Source organism: Botryllus schlosseri, chromosome 8 (genome assembly GCF_051294905.1).
Source record: "Botryllus schlosseri isolate E-star chromosome 8, Bs_hap1, whole genome shotgun sequence".
Classification (NCBI taxonomy): Eukaryota; Metazoa; Chordata; class Ascidiacea; order Stolidobranchia; family Styelidae; genus Botryllus; species Botryllus schlosseri.
Genome location: NC_137243.1, coordinates 23,666,603 through 23,673,497, shown reverse-complemented (window position 1 = coordinate 23,673,497; position 6,895 = coordinate 23,666,603).

Sequence of the window (6,895 nt, the reverse complement as noted above, 5' to 3'; positions counted from 1 at the left end):
AATCCAATATGTCTACTAAGTGATGCCTTGTCACAGCCATGGTACTCGCGTCGTCAGAATTGTCATCAAGCATATCCAAAATATCCATACTTCAGTAATGATTACGGTACCAGTTCGTGATACCGTGCTTATATAGAACTATGTATGTATGTAAATTACATAGCACTGCGCATTACAGCGGCAATAAGGTAATGAATTACAGTACTTTTACCATGAAACGACGGCATAAAAAGCACACTGCTAAACGTCGATATCATCACCCATAAGCAATATAAAAATTGCTAAAGCTATGTTTTGTTTACTACGGCACTGAGTTGCAGCACGGTTAGCATTAGGGCTGGGCACAATGATTCGAGTACTCGAATCTGAATCGAGTAATTATTTTCATGATTCGAGTCGAGTATAGCAAAATACGATTTTTTTCGAGTACTGGAATTATACGCTCCTCGCTACTGAAAGTTATTTTATCAACGAGAATTATGGTTTTGATACTATTTTCCACTGCGGAAGCCCTGAAACCTTGATTTACCGTATCGCAGCATACGAAACACAGTACAAAGCTACTAAGGTTACTGGAAAAAAGCATTTCCTAAGTCATGATCCTCCCACGACATTGTCACAAAGTGCAATGAAAGCGGTACACTCTTAGAAATATTCGTAGATTTACCCAAATTATACCGGTAAATTTGTCCCGTCAGTTATATTAACGGTAAATGCCCGTTAAATAAATATACGGGCACGTCAAAAGTAAATTTACTTGTTTTTAGAGGGTAAAAAAATTACAGATTGAATTCGTAGAAGCAATTTACGGGATAATCAGTATTTCAGATTTACTTTTGGATTTGTAAAAGCAATTTACTGGATAATAAGTATTCCGGATTTACTTTTGCATTCGTAAAAGCGATTTACTGGATAATCATTATTTGCAACATTGCTATTGAACTCACAATTCGATCATTTTACACGCTACGGTCTTATGGACATATATATATATGATTTTCGTAATTACATCATGTTTCAATCATCAACCAAATTACGACATCGATGGCCGTGCTGATTGCTAATCGGTGAATGGTATCCGAACATTTGGGCATTGCAGATACCATCGTTTATATCGCTTTATAAATAGTATCCTTTGAGACACCAAGGTCTAGCAATAGTAGCATGGCAAGCGAATTTGGTATGTTATGTAGTTTTACTGCAGGTATGATATTTTGTGTAATTATCTGTTGGACCAGTTCTGCCACCATTGTAGACTCCTTAACGCATGTATGATGCAAACTATATATCGAAACACTGGAGCTGGTGTTTAGCCGCCATGCTTCTTTGCCATTGAGACGAGAGTAGTAGACGTCCTTCACCTTTTTCCTGCGAATGGCCTTGTGAATTGTTTGATCATGAATTCGTAGCTGCTCGAGCGAACAGTACATTGTGACGTCATACATATTCCAGACATGTGGCGTCAGACGTCAGACATATCTGAGCCTGAGCACGTGCGGCTGAATGTTCCGAGACAGATATTATATCGACGCGATGTTTTCGTATTGGATAATAACAAGATGCGTTGCTGTAAGCATGGAAAACTGAATGAATTCAGTTTTCCATGCTGTAAGATATTGAGGGTTTCGAAGCCACAGCTTAACTCTAGCTTTAGAATATCGCAGGTGTTGATAGCAGATATTGTAGGTCAGGGGTTCTCAACTTCCCTTGTATAACGGGCCGCATTTCAACAGCAAAAGACGCTGCGGGCCGCAGAACAATATTACCATGTATTTGTGGGCTAATATTAAATTTAGGCTACTGTAGCCTATTTACCAGCCGTATACGGTTATTTAGTACATTTTTATGCATTGTAAAGTAATAACGGACAGCGTTCGTAAGTTTGCAGCTGCTGCTTGTTGTGAGAATATATAGTGTAGGCCTATCTTCTAGCAGCGCAAGTAAATCTTCTCATGGAGGGTGCATTGCATTCGTTGCCAAGTCGGTATATGCAACTTCAAACCCTACCACCAGAGAACCGAACTCTCTGTTTCAATGCGTGAGCGAGCAAGTATAAATTACGTTAACTTTTGCGTTACAGAGGCCATTATCACATTGCGCTCTGAGTGATATGAGAAGAAGTGGCGTTCCGGGCCATTTCTGAGCAAACCAATCACCCCTTATCATTTCCTTCCATGCCTGGAGCAGAAGCCGGCTTTGCCAAGTTGATATTTTTCGCTGGTCCCCTCCCCACGTTTGCCCAGCCAGCATTTCTTCTGCATATATTATGCCAAGTCGGTGGATTCGTCCGAGGCTGGGTTAAAGTAGTATACGTGGCAACGTGTTTCAGAACATGCGATAAAAGATCGACTGGCATTAATGTTACTCGTCTGGTCCCGATTGAATCGGACGACTGTATCTTAGAAATTTGTCAGGTGATGTTGCCCTTGCTGCTAAGTTCCGGAAGCAGCAAATATTCGCACAGAATGTTTAGGTTTTATTGAAATCACACCTTCTATAGCAGATTTTCTTGAGTTTAGCCATATTCAAAGCAATTTTGAACGATGCGCCTGTAACGTAGTCGGCAATCTCAACAACCGTTCGCATTGCGTCAAACACTCTTTAAAAGTGTAGGCCTACTACATAGTGGGATTCTCTTGAATCCGATTCCAGCCTAATACCGATTCAAAACAATAACAATCTGAAGTCGAGCATATCTCAAGAAACGCCCCATTAAAGCAGTGGTTCTCAATTTCTTTTAGACACGCCCACCTTTTTGATAGGGAACAATTTTGAACCCCCTAACGTCATATAACAAAATGCAACCAGAATGCTAGGAATACAAACGGCTAGTTTGATGGCATGGAAGGTTATGGCTGTTGATGGGAGAATTCTCAAATATGAAACCAGACTATACACAGTGAAATAACTATGAATTGGAGATAAATTGCGCGCAGCGCGAACATTTTTGTCAGTCGACCTCATTTTCGCGCCCCCCTTCAGATGCTTTCACGCCCCAAGGGGGCGCGCGCCCCAGTTTGAGAACCACTGCATTCAAGAATGAGTAATCAAAAGAAACAGAGACGGTACGATACAAGTGCTAAGAACCTAAATTAATTTGTAACAATACTGTGTCAGTAGTAGGCTACTTGCGTTATAATGAAAGATGTCGCGGGCCGCAAAATAATCGTCTGTGGGCCGCGGGTTGAGAACCCCTGTTGTAGGTATAGCAGTATCCGAGCTCAAATCTGGCAAGTTATTCTCAGTCCTGTTTCTGAAGACGTATGTATTTTCGTTACAGTTTAATGGTGAACAGAAGCTATGGCTTATAAGAATGTATTACATTTTCTGACATTGAACTACACGAAAATGGAAGCGTTATGGCATTATGAATCATGACGTCGAATGCTTATGTGATAGAAAGGGATCATTTCGCCTCTCGCTTCTAGCACGATGCCGTGCGAAATACATTGGACGTGCGATTCAAAGGAGTATTGCCAGAAAAGTTTGCAATCACGCTGGAAAAGATGATTCAGGTACGAAGTCCTAGGCCAAACTCAACTTGCGTCGCTGGCCAGATTCAAACTTTCAAACCGCTCGCGGGCCGGATCAGTCAAATCATTCCAAAATGTTACGGTACATCAAAACGCCCGACCTTACTTTTCGCTTGAATAGTTTATTATCAATCTTGTATACATTTTGGTATATTACATAACATTCACGATCATATCATATGGATATATTCTAGCAGCACCTTTACTCGCAAACAACGGAAGTTTGGCAAAAATTCAAAGATTGATCGTTTGAATTCAACCGCTTAAACACTGACTCTAACCACGGAATACGCTGACATATTTGTATGCTCCCTTTGTTTTAATCGTAAACTGCCGTTAACTCATCGTATGCGCTTTGAGGAACACAAGTGATTTAATTGTAAACCAGACGTTAGAATTTGGCTCATTCTTAATCGTCATTCGGGTTTCTCTGTCTGTCTGGGGCCTTTGAGTAGAAGTGATACAGCAGTGCGACCAAATATATTTGAATTGTATTTTTTATAACTATTATATTCTCCATGCGACCTGCATATAACAGTTTTTTTTTCACTTCACGAATAACTACTTTTTGGCTCATTTCTTCATAAAAATATGAACTCAGTGTGCACTTTTTTGAGTTTTTGGAATTGGATGTCAGTATCACCAACTTGTTCCTGATGACGACTAGAGTAAAACCATAACACCACTGTCGGATAATTATATTACGGTTTATGATCTTGACATTTGTGGCCTTGCGGGAAGCATTTCTTACAATAATATCTCAACATTTGTTAGAAAATGTGCTGGGTAATACAGGGTTTTTTCAAACTACTCAGAATTGCTTCGCAGGCCGCATGCGGCCTGCTGGCCTTATGTTCGACATCGCTATCCTAGGCCATCATTATTTGAGAAATTGACAAGAATATGAAAAGTCGCAGTATGTCATACTATAGCGTCTCAAAGTTTCCAAATTGTAACGGTGTTGATGACAGCATAATCTTTGTTCAGATTATAGAAGAACCTACAAAAGAGCATGGCCCAAAGTACAGTCCTTCAACTGCTGCTGAAGTTTTGATGAAGCCCTCTTCATTCAGGCAGTTGCTGACCGATGATCTCCACAAGAAAGACTGGATTTCCGTCATTATCCACACTTACTCTTTTTTTACGTGTTCCCGCACCAAATAAACCTGATTCAAATTTACTGGTCTCAGGAACGTAAAACTGCTGCAAGGGACCAGACGAGTATATTGATATTACAGCAGATTTCTGTTACCTTAGGTTACGGAAATGTTCCGTAACATTTCCTACGGTCAGCATATGTAAAATCATATTACGGGGAGAGTTATTTCGAATTTACTGGTCTCATCAGCGTAAAACTGCTGCACTGGACTAGACCAGTAACTTGGTATTACAGCCGTTTTCCGTTACGTCAAGTAACGGGAGTATTCCGTAAAAATTTTAACAGTCAGTATTTGTAAAAATAAATTACGGTCAATAATATTTACGGGAAAATAATTTTCAAATTTACTGGTCTCAGAGTCGTAAAACTGCTGCCAGGACCAGACCAGTAATTTGGCATAGAATATTTTTAACAGTGTAGGGTCGGAGAAATACTGAAGTATCTTCAATGTGATGGATACCAGGCAATATATTCTTTGCGGTGGCATAAAAGGTACATATTTGAACTTTGACATACCTACTACATTTTGCTGTGACGTCATAATGAGTGATACTCGACTCGACTCGAAGCATAATACGTGATTCAGAATCGAATCACTCAGGTACTCGATTTTGCCCAGCCCTAGTTAGCATGGCAACCTATCACGGCCTACTGCATTTTGCGTCATATTTGTTAATAACGTATACTAATCGCGCAAAGTGTTGAAACCGTATCCGACACAACTTCTCCGTATCGCTCTTCGCCCAAACTTGGGGCCTTATAATATGGGGTAGGGCGCCATGTCATGATATTCTCTAAAACAGGGTCTTCTAGTAAACAAAGGTTCAGTATCGCATTTTTATATCAAGACTATATAATTTGCATCCCATGATGCCAAAGAATGCTTATTCTTTCGAAAACTGATACCTCCTGGGATGCATCAATACGAATCAAGCTCTCTACACCTTCCGCATAGCTCAATTTGCAGCTTTTGACATTCCACGCGAACGAATTAAGACAGTTTTCAAAATTAGTTACTTACTTGGGAAGATTAAAAGTCAGTCAATTCTACTCCTGCTTCAATTAGTTTTAGGTGCCTTATGGAAGAAGTACTTCTACTCGTACTTGAGTAGATTTTTTTCGTCGCTACTTCTACTTCCACTTGAGTAGATATCTTGACTACTTTGACCTTCTCTGCTTGCTACCGATATTACCCCCATTAACAGGAATGCGAACGTTACATAGCGACGCGCTATCGTATTTACACGAAAGTATACACCGACGGTTCGAAAACAAATACGTGCGGTGGTGCAGCGTTTTGAGTTGAAGAATTTCAATATTCTCATTGGGTCTCGCGTAACGCCAATCAATCAATATTGTTCCCAGAATTATACGCAATTATGATGAGTCTAAATTGGGCGAGCAGCGCATGTATGCCGTCCAAACAGTTGGCGATATTCTCTGACAGTAAAAGCGCTTTGATGTCAATCAAAAACAATGGCAATTCGAATAGTTTAATTGAAACTATCATCTTACTTTGCAGGGACCTGGTAACCAATGGAGTAGCCTACAAGTGACGTTCACTTGGATTTCCGCTCACACAGGAATACGTGGCAATGAAAGGGCGGATAAACTTGCAAAACTGGCCGCAAGCACACCTGGATCCAACGACAAAAACGAAATGATTCTGTCACTTCCTGAAATGAAGTCATCCGCCAATGGCTTATGTACTGAGAAGTGGGTGTCGGAATTAAATGGCAGCGATCCAGACTCTGCGTACCTTCGTATGCACGCACCGTTCTCATGCATTCTCCGTCCACGAAATTTGTCGCGAAGGGAATCAGCAATTATATTGCGACTACAAACTGGACACTGTATATTGAACTCGCACCTCCATCGCATGAGTTGTCGCGAAAGTGGTCTCTGCGAATCGTGCAGCGTACCAGAATCTGTCGAACATTTTCTACTGACGTGTCCTCGATACGATCACCAGAGACAATATTTAAAAAACGTAGCCGAACGTAGCAATGTTAGCTTTACCTTGGAATGTCTGGTAACTGATCCGCACATGGTTATTGCGGTCGTAGAATTTGTTGTATTGTGTAGACATATCTGATTCGACTATAGCACTCTCAGGCCTGGTGCACAAGACCCTAGTAGTCGAGCACCATAAAACCCCTTATACATACATACCCCCATTAACAAGTTATACAGCAGTAGCTAA